The 23,290-nt window shown below is 38.9% G+C and overlaps 1 long non-coding RNA gene across 10 annotated transcripts in view; it reads right to left on the bottom strand.

Annotated features, from left to right (window-relative positions):
- Window positions 1-9,916: 9,916 nt before the first annotated feature.
- LOC149319159 (uncharacterized) overlaps window positions 9,917-23,290 on the bottom strand; it is a 61,082-nt gene continuing 47,708 nt past the window's right edge. For 2 of the 10 annotated variants that reach the window (XR_016280149.1, XR_016280151.1), the window contains exons 4-7: window positions 20,621-20,645; window positions 16,108-16,218; window positions 12,438-12,543; window positions 9,918-10,735 (exon numbers count right to left, since the gene is read on the bottom strand). This is a non-coding gene — a long non-coding RNA (uncharacterized LOC149319159). Of the gene's footprint in view, window positions 10,736-12,437; window positions 12,544-16,107; window positions 16,219-17,611; window positions 17,798-18,535; window positions 18,559-20,620; window positions 20,646-23,290 lie in introns of all 10 variants that reach the window. The other 8 variants (XR_016280142.1, XR_016280146.1, XR_016280143.1 and 5 more) reach the window with 6 other exon arrangements.

Below are 23,290 nucleotides of genomic sequence, written 5' to 3'. Positions count from 1 at the left end.
CCATTACCTCCCTCTGAGGCAATGAGCATGTGACTTGCGCAAGATCACTCAGTGGGTTTCCTTGGCCATGTGGGGATTTAGTCTCCCAGAGCTGTAATCTAAGGTTCAAACCACTATACCATTATACCACACTGTACCACACTATACCACACTGTCTCCCTTGCTTCCCCAAATTTACAGGATTATGATGTGGGAATAAAATGGACAATACTAGGCACTGTTCCTTGAATGGAAGAATAGATAAGATTTAAAGGTAATCAATAAAAACATGAATAAATAACTCAACAATAGGCAAAGGTAATAAGGCATGAGTGAACTGGAATAGAAAATTATAGCATAAGTGATACCAAAATTCTTTATTTCCAGCATCATCACAGCAGTTTCATTTACCAGAAGATGAAGCCGCAGACTCAGGAGATTATCACATGGCCATTTTTTGTCCTGGCCATGCATGGGACAGGATTGGGGTGGAATGTGGAAAAATGGGTGTTATTGCACAGAAAATTGCTGCTGCACTGCCACCAGACCATCACCCATCACCATCACCTATCTTTAAAAGTTGTAAGCACGATAGTTCTATGTCAGTCTTTCTTACTCAATGTGCATTGATGAGAGAAGCTGTGGCTGGTGATTTTCTTCTTCCATGCACGTCCCACAGGTATAACAGGATTCTCAGAGTCCAGACCTAGTAGTTGTGTACATTGCAGTGATACACAAAGGATGTGTTTTTACCAGATTCTTTCTACAACACTCTGCAGAACCCCACAACTGCAGTAATTTATGTATCTGTTATGTGCACTACAGAATTCTATTGCTCTAAGGTATTTTAATTGTACTCGAACTATGTGTATCATTTCTAACTCAGGAGGGAGGACTTTCAAAGGTCTTATGCATAGTTGTTGCACAACATTTCTACACTTGTTTGCGGTGAGTAGGTAATAAAAAACTTTCAACTTCTCTTGCTGTTGTAAATAATAATAATAATAATAATAATAATAATACGATTTATTTATATTTCCTGCCTCTCCCTGCGGATTGAGGTTGGATTACAGCATAAAAAATTACAAAAACACAATAAAAAGTTACATTAACCCCTAAACTCTCCCACCATTAAAATTAATAAAAATTCATCTATTAAAATAATTACATCAGTAATTGGATCTACAATAATCAAAATGGAATGGACCGTTAAGGCAGATGGGGCTATAATTATCTGAGGGACAATGCATGGTAGTTCTGAACCCTTCTAGCACAGAATATTTTAATTCCCTGGATTTTATTTTATGCCATGTATTCATTTTACAGTTATGTTGCCATTTGAATATTTCAACGAGAAGATGTGTGTTCTTAGGTTAGACAAGCTATACCAGGACTATTGGTGTTATTCTTCATGCAAGGGTCCCTAAAGTCACTATGTTCTGTTTTGCAGATTAAAAGGCCAAAAAAAAAGGTAAATTATGCAATTACAGTAAAGGCAGATGTTAAAATTAAAATTGATTAATAATATTTGTCTTTTTTTTAAAAAATGTAAATGCTTGATGATATACCATCAACCAGGGGTAGGCAACCTTTTTGAGCCGGGGGCCGGGTTGCTGTCCCTCAGACAACTGGGGGGCCGAAGCCAAAAAATAAATAATAATTTTTTTAAAAAAAATTAAATAAATAAATATACTGGGACAAATGTAGGACAACATTTTCAAATGGTGGACACTTTTTAAAAAAAAGTGGAGGACACGCGAAAAAATTTGCTGATTTTTTAAAAAATGTTAATATAAATGCATGTTTCTGAGGCTTCTATAGACAATTGCCCCTGCGTGCGAGAGGCCAAAGGCCCCGGCAGCAATCGGCAGCAGGACTGGGCTGGGGCCAGTCCCAAGACCTCGCCGGGCCGCATCCGGCCCGCGGGCCACAGGTTGCCTAGCCCTGCCATCAACAATAGCCATTATTCATGAGAATGAGCCCACAGCAATGACAGCGAGCCATTTATAGTGGCTGGTTCTCTTGACTAGATCAGTGGTGTTCATCCTGTTCCAGATGGGCCTGCACTTCCTCTGAAGGAACAGGTTCGCAGCCTAGACAGATTTCAATGGGCAAGAAGAGCAGTCACATTGCCATCTGCTTTCTGTGACTCTGTTTTTCACCAGTAGCCTGGTCTGTGGACATTAACTAGTAAGCCTCTTTGTCTCCATGCTGAGAAAAGCTTTACCTCTTGATGCCTGGATGGCAGTTCATGCTCCAAGAAACAAGAGCAGACCACACTATATGTTTCAGGTAAGCTAGCATTGTTACTAAGTAGGCTTTGCAAAAATGTGACCATGTTAGACAGCCAATATATTTCACTCCTGAGCTAAAGTTTCTTCATTCTTCCCCATTCCTGTTGTTGTTGTTGTTATTATTATTATTATTTTATCATCTAAAGCAAACCCTGACAATTTTGTTGGCTTTTGCCAAATGAAGTGCTGCATTTTGTACTGTTGCCAACCCCCCACTCCCATCTCTCTGTATGAAACCACCCAACACTACTGAGTTGTGGTCAAATCACCATTTGAACACAGGCTGTAAGATGTTACAGTCTTGGCGTGCTAAGCTCCAGCTGCAATTCTGATCAAAGAGCAGCTGAAATTAATGGGAGCGAGAGACCACAACTGTTAGAAAAGTCAGGTGTTTTTATATGTGAAAAGAGCACTCAGATGTAATAGTGAAAAGAAACAGATGAAACAGACAAGTCTCACCGGATATGTTTATGAATGGACCTGGAATTTTCAGCCCTTCCCTATTCAGTGCAATAAAGTAATATAATGTTAAAAACACTATAGCTGTTTGATGAGGTAGGACTGTATATGATATGGTGTTTTATTGCAGCTCAGCAGCACTGGAAATCATTTGACTTGCCTCACTTTTACAGGAGGTAAGCAGACAGCTCAATGTTACCAGAATGGTTCTTGAGCAATCGTACTCTTTGGAGTAGGTTCTGGGACAGAAAACTTTGCATTAAGGAGCTAGGAGTACACTCAGAGAGATCCAAGACAGAATCTGCAAAGTGGTATAACTGTTTAACAATGCCAACAACAGGAAAGGGAGACTATCACTTCTGAATCTGGTCCCCATAAATGGTATGCTTGTGCACCTTCTAAAGATGGTAAAGTATATCTCCTTTTTATCTCACAGGAATAAGCATGATTAAAACTTGGTGTGGATAAAGAACCTCCCTTCTCTGCTTCTTTGGAATCTTAGAGGCTATACAGACCAGCATTATATGCCAGCCTCAGGGCAGAGTGGGGGCATGACATCCCCATGATGCACGACCTGATGCCCTGATGCATCACGCTATGTGCCTAATGCACAGTGAGTGATGTCATGGTGCTCCTTTGGCTCTGAGTCTAGATGACACAGCATCAAAAGGAGTTCCAGAAGGTGCCTCCACGATGACAAAGGCATCCTTTCTAAGGCGCAAATGGGAGCCACTTTTTGTGGAAATGTCAGATCGAGGGCTCAGCATGTAGCTGCCATGGCCCCAATCCAGCACTGAAAAACACGGTCCTTTCAGCCCCTTAGCCATTTATATATTGAACCTCATCCTGTTGGTATAGTTAGAACCCTGAAGGACTCTATTGGTATCAATAGATTGCCAAAGCCACTTGTTTGTCTGTGAAAGTGAAAGTATTTAAGCTGCTGCCTATCAAATCCTGGGATGTGTAGTTTCTTGTTGCACCAGAGCTTTCTGACAGAGGTGGCTAAGCATATCACAAAACAGCAAATCCCAGAATTCCATAGCACTGAGCCATGAGAATTAAAGCAGTGTAAAACTGTATTAATTCTGCAGCACAGATGCAGCTTTAGGCTCTGATCACAGTGGTTAATGCTTACAAAGCCTCCTCTTCTTATACCCAGAATTTCTTATAAGGATTCCCTGAAGCAAACCTGAATACTACATGTTACTTAATTATGTAATATAGTGCCTTGCTGAAGTATTCTTCTCCACTTTCTTTGACTTTCCACATTTTATTGCCTTTCAACCTGGAAATGAAATAGGTTTAATTGGAGTTGTAACCATTTGATGTACACAAGATAACTGACATTGTAAAGGTGTGAAATATTTTCATTATGGCTGGAAGGTTGAGCAAACTAACACAAACAGCTAGTTGTTGGTTAAGTATCCACTCCCTTGTAGCACACTGTTTGCTGTGCAAAATGTGGTGGTGCAGTGTTGCATAAAAACCAGAATAAGGTGGTTTATTTTGCACAGAAACAAATGGATGTTCTTTTGCACAGATGGTATTTCACTGCCAAAGTCCTAAAGTGTAAAAATTAGTCCTCTCTGCAAATAGATCTACAAAAATGCTTGCCATCTCATTCCAGTGGAGACAAAACTGGTAAAATTATGTTCATGTGCAGGAACAAAACAAGCCAAGATTCCTGCTCCAAAGTACTTCCCATTTCAGTAAAATGGCTATAGAATTCTCTTGTGTGTTATCTAGTGCAAATTACATGCCGTCTTTAATATTTAGCACATCCCTGTCAGGAACTTTTTCTCATTCAAAACTACATGCAGGATATCCCTACACCTACAATTTCCATGGAGTGAGGGGAGGAAGGGGGGGGGGGCAGGAATCCCAGAAGGGAAAGAGTGTGGTTTGACAGTACCAAATGGCTGTTAGGGTAACAAAGTGTGAATCCATTCTGGGTTTTAATCCAAAATTTAAAGGATCTATGCAAGGTGTTCTAACTCTTTTGGTAGTAGGATGCAGCATACTGAATACTTTCTTTAAAGTTCAGACTTAATCCCAGAGTGGAATCACCATACTTCTAACTAGCCACAAGGTACCAATGTGAAAGGAGAGAAAATATATTTATTTAGCATCAACTTAATCAAAGGTAAATTCTACTCAACCCAATGAGACTAATTCTCAAGTAAACTTGTACCAGATTGCTACATTTAACTACATGAGGCGGAGAACATGGAGAATTTCAAAATTATTGAGTTTATCACATGGGTGGGATCCCATGCAAAAACGGGATTTAAACTGTCCACAAAAGCAGATTGATTTTCAGACGATGTCTGACATTTAACAGGACAGAAAGTGGAAAAACCCTGCAAAAACAGGTTGTTTTTCAGATGATGTCTGGGTTAATGAGCATTAACACACCATTAACCCAGAGAGACAGTCGACGAAACATGCTGCTTTTTACTTTCGTTGACTTTCTGTCTGGGTTAATGTCATGTTAATGCTCATTAACCCCAATGTGTCTGAACAACAACCCGCTTTTGCGAGGTTTTTTTCTGGGTCTTAAATCCTGTTTCTGCACAGGATTTGGGCACTTTGCCTCCATATGATAAACTCTAAACTCTGGGGTCAGAGAGTGTTACCTGTACTACCAGCCCACAAGAAACTAAAAGCAAAACTTTGAATAGGAACAAATCAATTTAATATGTACATCACTTCTAAAGCAGATGGTATTTGAATTTAGAGGGAGAAAAGGTAGCACATGCCACAGTATTTGGTAGCTGTGGCTTACAGGCAGACATGCTTGGCTGAGCAGACTTCGAGCTGAGTTGGATTTTCTGTTGGTTTAACTAGAGATTATGAAAAACACAGAGCTGTTACTGATCTCCGTCCCTACCACCTCCCCTCTTAATGTCAAGGTAAGCTTAATGTGTATTATGTAATATCCTTCTGTTGTCTATTTCCTCATCATTGGCTGTCAGCCACAGAGGCAGGACAGTGTCACGTTGCCTGCGTTTACCTAGCCTTTGTAGAAAAATGTAGGTAAAGGGATATAAAACAATAGTGGGTTTGTGCTGCTTGCAGCTATTACTGGAATTATTGGCAGGAAGCAAGGAAATGTGGTTAGACTATCAAAGCACCATCAGAGGGATCTGGGTTCAAATCCCCACTCAGCCATTCTCCTGTACTAGTCCAAATGGCAAGTCTGAGTTGATATAAAGAGGAGACAAATATCAGGATTTTTAAAGAAAAAAAAGTTTTATTCAAAGAACAAGCCCAATACATTTTGGCTGAAATATTTTCAAGGTCATCTTCAAGAAAAAAAATATTTGTAAATTAACCTCCAGAAACTTTATATATTTCCAAATTTTGCAAGTCTTTCTCCATCCCTGAATTACTGTCCCTCAGCCTAACCTCCTTTCCTCATTGTAAGGATAACTTAAGGGAATCATGAATGCTCTCTAATTCTCCAAAGAAGTTACAGTTTCCTTCTTTGTAAGAGTAAGATCCATTCATCTACAGCTGAGAGCATCCTATATATCTATAGACACAAATAGATATAGTCATATAGTGAAGAGCCCATATTGGCATGAGCTTCATTTTTTTCTGTCTCAAAGCACCTACCCAGCCTACTAGGTCATTGGGCCTGACTGAAGATCACAGTGTGGATGCTGAGCTACATACTTCTGAATGAGTTGTCCAGACCACGCAAGTGCCCATGGAGATCTCTTATGAATAAGGGTGCGTTTGTGTTAGACTATGCGTTACTTTAATAAGATAGCTAGCAGCTACATCTGTCATTCTCTTATTACAAAGTAAATGTGGTGACCAGTATAGGGCAGGACCTTAGCATGGGAGCAGGTAAGGTGGACTTTAGCTCTTTGCCTTCAACTGCAGGCCAGATTGATGAACTTGCAAAATAATCTATTAATTTGATTCTGGGCATCAAAGAATTAGCAATTACATTTTTCTGAGTTTGCCTTGAAAACAAACTAGCTTGGCTCAACAGCACTATAAAATATTGAAAATGGAACACACACACATGATGAAACATTTCCCACCTGTAGGTTCTATCACATCTGTGAATACACCGCAACAAATGGCAACTGTGAAAATATAGTGATAATTTCATACCATGAAATATTCCTGTCTCAAAGCTGAATTCAGTTTTCCGAATCCAGTGTAATTCCTTTGTGTTCCATTCTTAATCTTTGGAGTATAGTGCACATATATATAGTGATCAATTAGTAGTTTTAAGCGGTTTACATTTTAAAAAATCTTTAGACTTGTTTTAAAGGTACATCTGATCAGCATGTTTGTACATAATATTTGGACAAGAAAAATACAACCTCCAAAAAAACCCACATTAAAAGTGCAAATGTTCATACACAATTACACAAACCCTAGATGCTTAATTCAGATAATGTTTTTCCAGTGTTTGGATATTTCTAAATAGTCTTCAATCAAGAGAATATAAATTAAATTTTATCCTTCAACAGTTTGACCAGTATCTTTTAATATTTTTGAAACTTCTGACCAGAAAGACAATACTTTGGGACACTCTATTCACTGATCTATGAGTGATCCATTTTCACCAACTCTCTCCAACATTTAGAGGAGAGGATGTGGTCTATTTGGGACAGCCACTTGCATATCTCTAAAAAGAATGAAAAGAGGAAAAGGCTTGGATAAAATTTTCATCAGCTAATTTCTATGTGAGAGCCAACATCATCATATGGAATCCTGGGGTTTGTAGTCTGGTGAAGCCCTAGAGCTTTCTGGCTGAGAATTCTAAATACCTAATCTTAAACTGTAAATCCCAGGATTCCATAGAATGGAATGATGGCAGTTAAGTTGGAATCATAGCACTATAACTGTGTAATGTGAAAGGGCCAAAATGGAACCCCATTCATGTTGAATGTGCTGCCAAAGTGCTCTCAGATTATGGCCAAACAAGAGCCCCTCACACTCCCTTCTTCTGTCCCCCCTTCCTCTTCATCCCATATAAATGATACTTGAACTGGACAGGTAGTCACCTTCAAATATCAGAGAGTTTTCTGTGAAGTAGGGCACATGACTGCTACTTTGGAAACATTTTGTTTTTACACCGTTCACTCTTTTTTGCAGAATTTACTAAGATATTTTTGGCACCTCAAATGATGTTTACCTGTATGTGTCATTTAATAGAGCCAATCTGTAGGTTTTGCTATGTCTTAAAAAGTACAAATCACAGAAGCGACCACTAGATGGCACTTACTGTGAAACCAAAATTAATACTTTTGTAACCAATGAAATCTTTGTATAAGTGTTAATAATAAGGAGTTGGGAGTAAGTTCCTTAGCATTGAACTGGAATGACATTATCGTGTAAATATTGCATCTTGACACAGAGCATCATGGTCTTAAATAACGCCTGTTACAGACTGCCAAAATAAAGCTGCTTCAGGTTTCTTTGGAGGTATGCTGTTTAAATGATGCATGCACCCTAAGAATCCGGAAGCTGCACCAAAAGCTGCACTCCAGTGCTTAGGAATGGAGTGTGGCTTTGGCACGACCTCTGGACTCTTAGGACCCAAGCATCATTTAAATAGCATACTTCCAAAGAGACCTGAAGCAGCTTTATTTTGGCAGTCTGTAACAGGCCATAGACTCCAGACAAAGGATTTTACCACTCATCTGCATGTGATATGTGATAAAATTAACCTGACCCCTTGGAAGAACTATGCAGATGACTAAACCAGCTTAGGCCATGCAAGTTTTCTTTTGAAAGCTTGGTAATAGAATCAGCATGAGCTTTATTTAATTTGGTAATAAGCTTAGGCCAGAAGGGCAGTATCATAGAGTCATTCCAGAAAGATTGTACCGGGGGAGGGGGGGAGTAGAAAATATAGATGAACATATTTAAATTATTTGTTCCCACAGGGAGAAGAAATAATTTAATCAGTTTTCTGTCTGCTGTGGGAAACGCTACCGTTCTCAAATACATTCCTACTTATAGAGAATGTGTGCATCAGTGGCTGGCAACTATGATTAAGGAACATTGAGATCAATAGCTGTAGGAAATAAAATTCCTACACTATAGAGCCATCATTACAGAATTTCATTAGACATAGGCAAGCTCTCTAGGCCTCTGTTTGGACTGGCCAGGCTGCACCCTCAACATTACTTTCAGTTGTGATGTTGTAATTTTACTTAAATTATAAAAATCATTTCTAATTTTTTGCAATTTTTTTTGCATTTGTATACTTATATTAGCATATGCCTTATGCATTATTGTTTCCTGATTTTGTCGAATTTTTTGGTGATGTGTGTCCGTTTTTTGATGTGATCACTTTAATCAGTAGATCTCCAGGAGATCTGAAGCAGCTCAGGAAATATTTTCAACTCACAACAGATAAACCATGAGAATGCCATGATTACTCAAAAATGACTCTATAACAATTTTTTTGGAAGTGATATAGATTTTGTTCAGTTCTGGTATACAAAATACCAAAGCAGGATCAGTCTGTGCTTTATAGACTATGGGGTAAAACAGATGGGCAAGAAGGAATGGCCATAAACTGCTCCCAGCCTGATTGCTCTGGGACTGTGGTGACTACATGCCTCGGTCCCAAGGGTGCCTCTTGTCACAGTGCCAAATGGATCACAGAAAAGAGCAGAACATTTCTAATCTTTTTTGAGCCAGTTTTGGGTTGCCTTAGACAGCCCCAGCACAACACCAAGGTAGTTTCTGGGTGCTCTGGGGGCATGCATTGTTTAAACACCATGCCCTAGGAGTGGCCAGAGGCTGCCCCAGACAAAACTACAACTGGCAATAAGCAGGAATTGATGTGGTTCTTTATGGGAACCTAGACAGTATTGCTTGCAGATGTCAGTTGCATGGACCAGCACCTCTTACTAGGAAATGAGCATGCAGTTCAGTCACAGAGATCTCTTTTGCACACTTTTCTCTTAGCTCCTGATCAGTAATTGGAAAAGTTACTTATGTATTTATTTTCAAGGACAGCTTCCTGAACCTGCCAACCAATATGCTGCCATAATGGATGGGAGGGTGTGGGAACTGTGGTTCAAAAATATCTCTGCTCCTGTGATCATATAAGTTTCAACACCTATGTTTCCAATTTTTGGACAGGCAACTCACATCTTATACAACTCATGATTCCATGTATTATAAACATTCTTTTGAGAAGACCTAAAAATGGTGTGATTAAAAATATTCCAGATGCTGAAATGACAGTGCACATACTCATTACTGGTAATCAACTGAAATTGAGATGTTAGACATTTTTCTGTATGCTGTGCAATATGATTCTCTCCTGTACTTGTCCCATTGTATAATCTGGTGCTTGCTTTCAATTCAGGGACTAGAAAAGAAACATTGTTGTCTAGTAAGTAGAAACCTTAGAAACAGGACTTGGTGGGAGGAGGAAGAGATAGTGATACATCATCAGGATAGTGCAACAGGGTGTTATGAATTGGCAGCTGTGTTGAATGAATACATGGTGTTCCCTGGTCTCCCCTTTTGAGATTCTCTGCAGCCTCTTTCACACATGAGGCTTTCAAAGGTTAGGATTTCAACCTTTATATGTATCTTGTGTAACATATTTCATAGTGGATATCTGGAGGCATATTTCTACTACTGATTACTGATATGGTTTTTGTGATCAAATTTTAATTATGTACATGCCAGCTTTCTGAACATATGACTTTTGCATTTAAGCTCAATTTAGAATGCATTCAGACTAATTAAAAAGACCAGAAAGTCCCAGATTTTGCTCTTTCCAATTTTATTTTGGAGATCCATTTACATTTTGTTTATCCCAGAATATTTTCTGTCAGCATGCAGTATGATCAGAGACTTTTAGGGTAATTTCAATCATTTGTGGTCTCCTCCTGCCCTCCCCCCTTTTTGGTCTTTGGTTTCTTGGTTTCTGAGGCCCTTCCCTTCTCTTTTGTGGCACTGATGAGAGAATCAGCTTCCTGGCTTTTGTTCAGCACATATTCTGGGTTCTGTGGAAATATAAAATCATAGAATTGTAGAGTTGCGAATGTAAGGTAACTTAGTCTTAGCATTTGCTAAAGCAGGAATACACAATTAACCCCTAATAGATAGCTATCTTAACTCTGTTTAACATCTCCAACTAACACAAGTCCACCATCTTCTGAGGTGTTCCAGTCCAATGCCAGACAGCTCTTATCATCTAGACGTTCTTCCTAATGTTTAGTTTGAATCTCCTTTCTTGTAATTTGAATCCATTTTTTCGGTTTCTGTCCTATAGAACAAGGGTGGACAAAGTATAGCTCATGGACTACATATGCCCCTTGGAACCCCTTGAAGCCACATAAAGCCCTGACACACACACCAAATTTTAATAATAATAATAATAATAATAATAATAATAATAATAAATTTCTAGCCCACCCAATCAGGGTTAGGGGAATGAGACCCCCGTGAAAATGGAAAAATTGTGAATAGCTCCACCCCTCACTCAGTAGTCAGTTAAAGAGAAGGCTAGGAGAGGGATGAGGAGCAGGGGTGTGTGCTCCTTTTTTCCTACCTTCCCATCCTTTTAATTGGCTCCCTGCCCATTCTCCTCCGTGATTCACTCCTTGGGCAGCCCAGAGAGAGGATTAGGGAAGAGATGGCAAGAGGTGACTTGGGCCCCTCTGAGATCCTTCTCCTCTCTGATCCTTTCCCTGGGCAGCTCAAGGAGAGGATCGGAGACGAGAAGGTAAGAGGTGCTTTGGCCCCTATGAGACCCTTCTCCTCCCCAATCCTCTCCTTGGCACTTCCTGCCTTCACCTCCCCAATCTCTCCCTGGGCTGCCCAAGGAGAGATCGGGCAAGGAAAGGGAGGAGAAATGCCTTAACCTCATGAATAATCGAAATCACGAGTTTCAAAGACTTGAATATGGAGGGCTGACTTTATTAGACATAACTAGAATGTAAAACCATTTCCAAAAGCCCCTGTTTATATTAATTCCATTTGTGCTTCTATTGAGAGTGTCATATTATTCTGCCACTGGATCACAATTCTAATTAACCATGGTGCAAAAATTAATTTGCACAGTACACTGGGTTGTCTCCAATGTAATGCTAGTACCACAAGAGCAAGAGGTGCTTTTGTTCTGCTAGTGATCATGTTCCACCTGTGCAGAGGTGGATGATATGCTTCTCTTCCACATACATTGCTGGACTGGAACTTTCATCAGCCCTAGTATGTAAAACCAATGCTGAAAGATGAGAGTTTAAAAACAACCAGAAGGCAATAGGTTTTCTCATCCAGTTACTGGGTGATATTAGCAATCTTAATCCCAGCCTTCAGTAGCTATGAAAAATGGCTTAACCGTGTGGCTTTGGAATTATTATTTTAGCAGGCTTTTGAATTCATTATTTTAACACTTTTTAAAAAACAAAACAAAAGAGCTTCAAATCCTTCCAATGAAGACTTTTGTGAGTAGCTATATCCTTCATGGGAAGCTGCTTAGACCAAAAGAAATATATGATTTTAAATAAATAAATTTGTGTAGGTGATATTGTGTTACAAAAACTAGAAAGAAGGTTATGTAGAATTTGTCAAATCGTACAGGATTGCTTTTTTTAAAAAAAATTCTTTACATAAATTGTGAAGAGGTAACTCTTGACTGTTTGCCACCTGCTATCCCCAGCCTGTCCCTTGAGGAAAACAACAACTGATTATCTATATACACACTGCTAGGTAGTTCCAGAGTTTTCTCTCATGCAGCTATAACACATGTTCAGCTGGCAGACACACCAGTCTTTAAGAAGCACTTTCTTCTCTTCTCTCGTCTCTGCACCTGAATGGGGGTGGCATAGAATGGAGAGTTCTAAATCTTGAAGCTTGTCAGTTGTTTCATACAAAAGTATGTGGCATCCAGGTGTCTGGATGTCAAAGATCATTCTATACTTGTATATCCCAGAAGGTTGCAGATCAATGTGTGAAACAGCTTGGGTGACTTGGCAAAAGTCATTCAACATGGTTGCCATTTCAGTGACCCCCCAGGTCAAAGGTTGCATTGCTTTTGGTCTCTTACAAATTTTGATAGATTAAATGCCTGCCTCCTGTGGTTAACAAATAAGCTGCGGCATGTAGAAAGAACAAATACGCATTTGAACTTTTAACTAATTGAAACAAGATCCTTAAATGATCATCCTGGATCAGTTGAAGTAAGGGTCAGTTTATGCAATCAGTCGACTCAATGTGCTTCTAGATTTGTGGTTCCCAAACATGGGTTGACTTGGGTTGCAGTTTTGGACTACAGTTCCTAAAGTTCCCATACTGGCTTGGGCCAGGAGTTGAAGTCTAATAAACAATTGGAGAGCCAGCTATAGGAACCACTGTCTAAATGATACCACTTCAGGTTCAGGTCAGGAGTGCATATTATATTTGAATGATCTCCTATTGAATGAAAGTATCTTTCTGCAGTTAAAAAAGATAAGGATATCAGAAAAATCTAGACTCTTGAAGTCTCTGAGTGCACAGAAAGTTTTTCTCCATGGGAAGATTTGAAACATGCCATGAAATTAATGAAGAAGAAGAAGAAGAAGAAGAAGAAGAAGAAGAAGAAGAAAGTATAGGAAAAGTATCACTTAAACTGATGACTGTCTAAGCTGTTCTTCAATTTAACTAATCCATAACATGTTTATTGATGTGTTCTCTCCATCCATCTTGGATTCTTTAGAAAGAAAAGAAATAAATGCTTCAGAATAGTGAATTTTTTCAATTTGTTCTAATAGATCCTTAAAGAAAAAACAAATATCTCATATATCTCTGGCACCCCACTAGGACGCTAAGAGATTAGGAAAAACGTGCAGCATAGTTAGTGGTTTGACTGTTGGACTGTGACTTTAGAGACAAGGGTTGGATTCCCAGCTCCGCCATAAAACTCACTGGGTGGCTTTGAGTGAGTCACATGTTCTCAGTCTCATGAGAAGGCAATAGCAAAACTCCTCTGAACAAATCTTGCCAAGAAAACCCCATTATAGGCTTTCCTTGGGGTTTCCATAAGTCAAAAATGACTGAAAGGTGTACAACAACAACAATTAGTTGGCATCAAATGAACAAAAGTAGTCAGATGTATTCAGTGACATTCTGGCAGTTGCCACACTCAGAATTAATGCAATTTGACACTGATTTAACTGTCATGGCTCCATCCTATAGAATCCGGGAATCTGTAGCTTGTTGTGGCACTAGAACTCTCTGAGAGAGAAGACTAAATATCTCACAAAACTACAAATCCCAGTATTCTATAGCATTAATTCTGTGAAGTAGATGCAGTCTAGGATATAGACACATATGTAATATAATATGTCTGGTACTGCTACACCCATATTCTTCAATACACCAAAGATGGATCAACATATGCATGATACAATAGCATCAGATGATGATGATGATGATGATATTTATCCTGCTGCTTTCCCAAAAGTGGGACTCAGAGCTGCTTAAAAGATTAAAAACAGCACAATTAAAAACATAGAAAAATGTTACAGTGGACCCTTGTTATACGCTGGGGTTTGGTTCCAAGATCCCCTGTGGATAACAAAATCTGTGTATGCTCAAGTCCCATTAAATATAATGGCATAGCAAAATGGTGTCCATAGTTTTTTGTGGGTTTTTCGGGCTATGTGGCCATGTTCTAGCAGAGTTTCTTCCTGACGTTTCGCCAGCAACTGTGGCTGGCATCTTCAGAGAATGTTTGCCTGGAAAGGACTTGGCTATATATATTGTGTGACCTGGAAAGGCAGGAGTGATTTGCATGTATATATATATATATGTTGCTAATGGCAGTCCTGAGGGTGTGAGGGTCTGCACAAGAGGATTAATGTCTGCTTGATTAGTGCTCATTGTGGTGTCCCTTATAAAACATGGAAAATCAAGGTTTGATATTTGAAATTTATACTTTTTTTGAACATTTTCAAACTGTGTATGCTTGAATCCGTGTATAAAAATCTGTGTATAAGAATGGCCAACTGTACATTAAAACAGAATTAAATTATTACAACCTTAAAGCATATTGCATTAAAAATACGAAGTCAAAGGCTTTCGTGGCTGGCATCCATACTTTTGTGGGTTTTTTGGGCTATGTGGCTGTGTTCTGGAAGAATTTATTTCTGATGTTTCACAGGCATCTGTGGCTGGCATCTTCAGAGAATTCCAGCATGGAGGTGAGTGAGGTATATATATACTGTGTGGCCCTTGGTTGAGAGGAAGTGATTTACATGTTAATCTCTGTGTTGGTCTGTTGTTGAATGGCAAGGCCTCAGGGTGCCCATTTAATTAGTGATCTTTTGTCTACTGGGAAAAAAATCCTCACTCTGGGTGGTTTTCATTTGCACTTGTTGGGTCTTGATTTTGGTGTTTTTCAGGACTGGTAGCCATACTGAAGAACAAAAATATACAACTGAGCACTAGAGTCAGAATTGTTCAGGCCATTGTATTCCCAGTTACTGTGTATGGATGTGAGAGATGGATAGTAAAGGAAGTAGACAGAAAGAAAATCAATTCATTTGAAAAGTGGTGCTGGAGAAGAGTACTTAGGATGCCATGGACAGCCAAGAAGACAAACAAATGGGTTCTTGAACAGATCAGACCAGGGCTCTCCTTGGAAGCAAAAATGATCAAGTTGAGACTAACATACTTTGGCCACATAATGAGAAAGCACAGATCACTAGAAAAAACAATAATGCTAGGAAAAGTAGAGGGTAGAAGAAAGAGAGGAAGACCACAAACCAGATGGATAGATGAATCAGGGTTACACGGTCCCTAACCCTAACATGGTGCAGCGCTGTAACAATGGTTGCTCTCCATGTACACGAGTACTACCATTGTTATGTAAGCAACACGCAGCATTTGCACGTCACTGTGTGCTGCTTACATAATGAGTGCGCCAGTGGCGCACTCATTATGTTGGCCCCGTGGCACAAAAAGAACCCAGTTTTTCCGGGTTCTTTTTCCTGCAGAGGGAAGCTGTGCGATTTGGCGGCTGCTGCTTCTCTCTGGAGGAAATTAGGTCCCCAGCAGGCCACCCTTTTCGGACAGTCTGTTCCTCTCCATTGTAGGGAGACAAGCAATTCCTTTAGACAGCCAGACTATGCTATTTAAGGTCTTAATGGTTAAAACCTCTATTCTTAGTTATCATATTGATCATTTTCAATCACATTATGCTCTAAAAGTCTGAATAAAAGGATGGTCTGGTTAAAAGGATTATCCAAAATGTAAAGTCAACATTTCATACATTAATCTTCAGTATCTCTGCAGGGTTGGAGTGTAATATCCTGATGACACCTAGTCAGGGACAATATTCCAGAATTTGATCATTCACCCATGTATCTGAAATCTGACATTCCTGTTTTAATACCTCGCTTGACATGTTGAGTTCATCCTGTCTCACTTAATGGGGCATGTAGTCATGCAAAAAGGATTGTGAACTGCTGTTATTAAAAAAATATTAAGGGAATCCATGTTGGCTCTGCAGCAAAATACAACAAAACACAAAATTCATAAGTAACAAAGCCAGTAAATCTTTGAAAACTTGCAGATTGCATTTTATGCTTTGGAGTTGGCCCAAAAAAGATATCACTTTTTTGCTTGTGGATTTTGGATATTGTTGTATTTTGCTGCACAACCAATGTGTGTATCAAAATACAACAAATATTTATATGAATATTTATCTTGGATTTCAAGATACCAAATTTAGCTACAACAGGGGAATCATAAGGAAAAGGGTAACAAAGGACTGAGACATAACTCTTTTGAAATTTTCTACATCCAACAGAAGTAAAAGTTTTTCATTGGATGACAATTCTTGACTAAAATTTGGCAAGTTTGACCTATGCTGCACATGTCCCAGCCCCATGTAAAGTACAGAGACCTCTTCAGAAACTAAATTTCTCTACCTAAGAAAGGAGCCATTAACTTCACACAGGACGGAGACACCTGGATTTCAAGAGAAGCTACTTCTGTTGCTAATCAGAGTTGAAATTTTAGTACTTATCTTTTATTGCTCTTTGTTTCTAGTCTTCACGTGGCCAATAATGGGTGTGACCTCTGCCTGCTTTGAAATCATTCAGTACCATCTTAACTGACAACATCTCAGACAGAATGTAGGTTTGCACCTCTAACAGCATCATTTTTTTCCTGTATGATTTTTTAAAACATCTTTGCATGGTGAAGAAGCCTATGAAGCTTTGAAAGCTTCCATAATTTATTTTATGTGTTGGGGTTGATCCCCAAAAGATATTGCTGCTTGTGGATTTTGGTGCTTCATAGACGCCAAATTCTGAGAGAAATGTGTAAACCATTGTTTCATGCACCAGCTGTTTTCTTTTCCAAAATTGTGCTGTTTACTAAAGGAAGCAACAGCTTGCATTCATTATCAAATGGCAAGGAAGATTTGTCTAGTGCTTGAGTGACTTCCCTTCGAAGTGAAGAGAAAATAGTTCAGCACAAGTTCACAGATCTGTTTTATTTCATTTTGGGAACATTTGCTAGAAACGTACAATATTCAGATGTTTAATATAACTATGGGATTTTTAAAGTATGTTTCTTAAATTGTACCATACTTTGACTTCCAAAACATGGATAGGAACATCTCTAAATACAACGCCCTTGACATCCAATGGGGTTTGGTTCCACGACCCCCCATGGATACCAAAATCTGTGGATGCTCAATATATGCAGTGACACAGTGAAATGGTGTCCTTTACATAATACAGCAAAATCAAAGTTTTATTTTTGGAATTTATACATTTTTGCAATATTTTCAAACTCTGGATGGTTGAATCCATGGATAAAGAATCCATGGATATGGAGGACTGATTATGCAACAAAACTGAATATGAAATTACAACAAGTAATCTAACCTATCAGACAGTTAAAGAGGAAGATGTCAGTTTCTATGTTGGACTTTAAAGTGTTCCTGAGGTCATCATGGGAAACTCAAAGTAGTCCAAATGTCTCATTCAGCTTTTCTGGCACCCAATTCATTTCCCACTTTCCTGACATTAAGTATGGTTACTGGAGAGCTTCCATTGCCAGAAGGACTATGTCTGAAGAAGATAGGACATTAAGAAATATATTTTTTCACTGTTCTATAAGTGCTTAGTATGGACAACAGGGCTGGCATTCTCTTGTTGTTTCATGGGTGAATATATTCTCATATGCATGCAATTGTACTTTTTAGTCTAATGCATAATGACTGTATTCAGTTGAAGGTAATTAAAGGAAAACTGCACACATGGTGCCATGACATGCTGTTGCACATTACAGATTTTTTGGGGTATTGATCTCACATTTTTGCATACTGTACATTAATGCATGATGTGCATTTTGTCATGCAATATTACAATTCTGTAACAAGGTTGTGTATCAAATCCAGGACATAAGTCCACAAGCTTAAAGTAATGCTATAGCTCTTTAATGCAGAACAGAAGCGTTCTACATTCAGCTGGACAATGTTGCCATTGAATACAATGGCTGTACAGAACAATCAATATGTAAATCCACATACAGAGATTTATGGTACACAACCCTGGTGTATGACCTTGGCCACAGTTTGACACAACTGAAGTTCGTCTATAAACTGAAGTTGAGGTGATTAAGAAGAAACATAATTTGTCTAATGCACTTCTTTCATATATCACATGAATCTTGGGATGAGAAAATTTAGGACTATTTAACGATAATAATAATAATAATAATAATAATAATAATAATAAAATTTATTTATATCCCACACCTCTACAAAATGCAATCAGGGTGGCTTACAACATTTAAAATATACATACCAAAGTAATTCAATCTCATCTCCCTTAAAATGCAATTAAACAGTTAAGAATTAAAACATGTTTAAAATATGTTAAAATTATTATCATTATAATAACAGTAAACAGCAATAAACAGTGGATAGTGCTCATAGTGACATATATCTAAATTTCCATGTTTTAGTGGCTGGGAATTCATTCAGGAAAGGCCTGCTGGAAGAGATCCATCTTAAGAGCTTTCTTGAAGCTGTTTAGAGTAGTAATATGATGGATCTCATCTGGCAGGCTGTTCCATAATCTAGGAGCCATAGCTGAAAAGATTCTCTGGGTGGTAGACAATCTAGTTCTTAAAGGCTGTAACAAATTCCTCCCAGAGGACCTGAGTACACAGGGGAGGATTACATGGAAGGAGGTGGTCCTGAAGATAGGTTGGACCTAAGCCATTTAGGGCTTTATAGGTAATAACCTACACCTTGTACTGGGCCCGGAAACTGATAGGCAGCCAGTGAAGTGATTTTAAGATCGATGTTATGTGGTCTCTTTGAGATGTTCCTGAGACCAATCTGGCAGCCATATTCTGTACTAATTGAAGTTTCAGGGTCAGACACAAGGGTAGCCCCGTGTAGAGTGCATTACAGAAATCCGGATGGGAGGTTACCAGAGCATGTATCACAGTTTCAAGGTCCACTTTCCAGAAAAGTGTGCAGCTGGCGTATCAGCTGAAGCTGATAACGGGCACTCCTGACCATCGCATTTACCTGATTAGTCATCTGGAATGACAGATTCAGGAGCAACCCCAGACTGCGAACACAGTCCTTGGGGAGAATGTGACCCCATCCATGATTGGAGGTTGTTTCCCAGTATCTGTGTTCGGGGCTGTGAGTACTTCCATTTTGTCTGGATTCAGCTTCAATTTGTTTTCCCTCATCCAGTTAATTACTGCCTTAAGAGAGTCACTGAGAGGAGAGACACCATCTGAAGTCAAAGCTGATGACTGAGACATGGAGAAATATATCTGGGTGTCATCAGCATACTGATAACACCCCACCCTTATGCCTCCGGATGATCTCTCCCACCTGCTTCATGTATATGTTAAAAGGCATCAAGGACAAGATGGTGCCTTGAGGCACACCATAATTAAGCTCCTTCCTTGCTGACCAACTGTCCCCAAGCAACACCCTCTGCAATCTGCCCAAGAGGAAGGAATGGAACCACTGGGGCACAGTGCCTTCAAGTAGTTTCCAACTTGTGGTGTCCCTAAGGCAAACCTATTATAGGGCTTTTTTTCCTGGCAAGATTTGTTCAGAAGGGGGTTATCTTTGCCTCCCTCTGAGGCTGAGAGGGCATGTGGCAAGAGTGATTTGAATGGGAATTAATGGAAAAGTAACTTCAGGCTGGTACAGACCAGAATGAAAAGCCAGCTTCTAGCAACTTGGGAGCATGGTGTATGCATGACACATGCCCCCAAGACACTGGGAAGCTGGATTCATGCCGCCTGGCTGCTCGTATGGCAGCCAGCTTCACGGTGCTCTGGTGGTGCAGCATTTACATGCTGCACACCACAGGAACCGCATAAAGCTGCATCGGAGCAGGAAAAGCCAGCTTTTTGCTAGCTCAAAAAGGAGCAGCATTTTGCCACTTCTTTTTGTGCTGGCAAAAAGGCAGATTGGGCCATGGCATGCGGTTACTATGGCCACAACCCAGTTCTCTCAGTGGCTGCTGCCCCTTTGGAGCGGTCTGTTTTGCCCCTCAAGTGGGAAAGAATCTTGGTACCCTTAGGCTTGGGGACTATTTTTGTTTGTAGGGGAAAGAGTGGGGTGACTTAACCAAGATCACCCAATGTGTTTTTATGTCTGAACAACGATTTGAATCCTGGTCTCCTAGTGTCAAAGTACTACATCATACTGATCACTATGAGCCATTGGTTAAGAACCTCTGTAGTAACACATTTTTAAGGCTAGGGACAAAAGGGTATTTAAAAACTCCTCTCCTTCAGCTGAAAAGACTAAAATGTAGTTCCAGGTAATCCAGTCTTAGGAGGTTATTTCCCAGCCTGTAGTGAGGAAAAGCATGGCTATGAACATCAAAATAAATGGAGCCTCTACTCACCTAGGTTCTGGTGGTTCTTCTATGTCTTATATTTCAAGGAGGAAACATATAGGAAAAGAGTTAAAAAGAGAAAAAATTACCAGATATGAATCAGATTTTGATTGAGGAGGTGCAAAAATTAAGACTGGATATCAGACAAAAGATGAAAGATTTTAAGATGGAAATACGGCAAGAAATAAGGACACAGCTGAAATACAATAATAAAACAGTGGAAAGATTGTATTGGCTGCTGTGGCTCAAAGAACTGGAAAATGAGAACATAAAAGTGATAAAGAGGAAGAAGAAATAGAGAAGATGAAAGAAAGAAAAAAAGAAGAGAAGAAGAGATGGATGAAAGAGCTGTTTGGGAGCAGAAATTAAGGGGGAAATGCGTAAAAATTAGAGGATTTCCTGAACAGAAAGGAGACCTATCACAATCTCTACTTACAGAACTGGCAATTTTTTTGGAAAAAGATGAATATGAGATTGTCAATTTGAATATGAGATTGATAGAATGTTTTGCATTAATTTGTATGTAGCAAAGCAGAGAGGCCTATCTTGAGATATTGTAATATATTTGGTTAGGAAACAAATAAGGGACCAGTTGCTAAAATTTCATAACGACATACCTTTTGAAGTGAACGGAAAAGAACTTCAAATTTTCAAAGACGCTCCAGCAAGGTTATTGAAGAAACAGAAAGAATATTCATTTCTTACAGCTCAACTGAAAAAAAAACTAGATATAAGTCACTGGTGGGGAACCCTGGAAGGTCTAATCTTTTGGTTTAACCAAAAAAGAGTGGTGATTAGATAAGTTTTAGAAGCAAAGAAACTTGCAGAACACCTGCAGAAAAGAGTGAAGAGAGGAAAGGATAAGAATGTTATAGGACCCAAACTCAAAAAGGAAAGGAAAATGAAGAAGAGAAAGAGGCAACTAGACAAGGTCTAGATGAGAGGTCAGAAGAAGATTTACTAGAAGTGGAAGACTACCTCTGGGAGACAGGAGAATCACAAGACAACTTGGAACAAGAGGGAAATAGATCAGAAAAAGGAAATGATTAGGCATCCCAAAGTATTAACATCGAATGTTAAAGGTATAAATACACCAGAAAAAAAAGATTTTTTTCATTATCTACAGAAAAAAGTAAATAATATTATTTGTTTACAAGAAATAAGAATTAGAAAACCATAAATTTACTAAAAGCCAGAATATAAAAGAGAATTTTTTAAAAATGGAAACCAGATAGCATTTGACACTGTCTAGGTTAGCCAAAATGTATAAAAAATGCAATCCTATCTATAGGAAATGTCAAAAAGAAAAATACGTTCAAAGGTATATTGAAAAGAAAATTAGTGACGAATTGCATCTCTGTTTCATACACTGTATTCTCTAATATCTTGCTTTAAAACAAACTAATACTTCTCCCTTGAACTCTCTCCATACTTTCATCTAATTTCAAACCCAAATTCCTTTTCTCACTTAGGTGCATCTACAGTGTAGAGCTAATGCAGTTTGACACCACACTTTAACAGCAATGGCACATCCTACAGAATCCTGGGTGTTAGTAGTTTTGTGCAGCACCAACACTCTTTGGTAGAGAAGGCTAAAGATTTTGTAAGTCTACAAATCCTAGCATTCTATAGGATGGAGCTGTAACACTTAAAGTAGTGTCAAACTACATTATTTCTATAGTGTAGATGTACCCTTAGTAACCCTATATATTTTTAAATTCTTATAATTTGACTAATATGGCACCTTTAAGACTCAGGTCTATAAGAATATGAATTTTCATGACTGACAGTATGAACTTTCATAGATTACAAACCACTTGTATACTGCAAAAGAGAGGAAGTTTTGTCTCGTTATGTGTTTTTTTTTTTTTTTTTTTGTAATATGATGTAATTATACTTAATTACGGGGGAATGAATTAATTGGAAGTACTTTCAATTTTAAATTATTTCCAAGCTGAGACAATTACAGAGACTTTCTACATCAAACTGCTCAAAGTTGATCTCAAACTGACTCCACCTGTCTGAATCAACAAAATATAGAAAATTACATCCAAGCAAGTTGAATAGGAAATGTGTGACTGTCAAATAGTATGGATAAGAAGTTTATCACAGCATATAATTAAACTGTGCTAGAGTCTGCACTGTACAATAAATCCACATGGCCTGAACAATGATATCATGTGTTATAAGCAGTTGGTTTTCAGTAATTTTATTATAGGAAGAAAATTTGGCCTTCAGTTTGTTTTGTGACCATAAAGGCATTGTTTGAGACACAGGGCATTTTCTGTGTGTACTTCTGATATGCATTGCTGACTGGGCATAACAAAGTAATCTGTTTTAGGATTAAGAAGGAGCCCTGGTGGCACAGAAAAGAGCCCTTGTGGCACAGTGGTTAAACACTGGTACTGCAGCCAGATTGTGAATTTGATCCCACAGGGCTCCAGGTTGACTCAGCCTTCCATACTTTCATAGATCGGTAAAATGAGTACCCAACTTGCTGGAGGCAATTGGATTACACACTGCAAACTGTTCAGAGTGCTTAGTTCACTATGAAGTGGTACAGAGATGTAAAGTGCTGGTGCTATTCTTTTAGTTAATGTCGGAAGACTGCTTTGTGTCCAGGCATTATAATGTTCTCTCACTAGTTTCTGTTCACATTCACTACACACTTTGCACAGC

Source organism: Sceloporus occidentalis, unplaced genomic scaffold (assembly GCF_023333645.1).
Source record: "Sceloporus occidentalis isolate IW3139 unplaced genomic scaffold, rSceOcc1.0.p SCAF_2, whole genome shotgun sequence".
Classification (NCBI taxonomy): Eukaryota; Metazoa; Chordata; class Lepidosauria; order Squamata; family Phrynosomatidae; genus Sceloporus; species Sceloporus occidentalis.
This window is presented reverse-complemented; position numbering and strand designations above follow the sequence as displayed.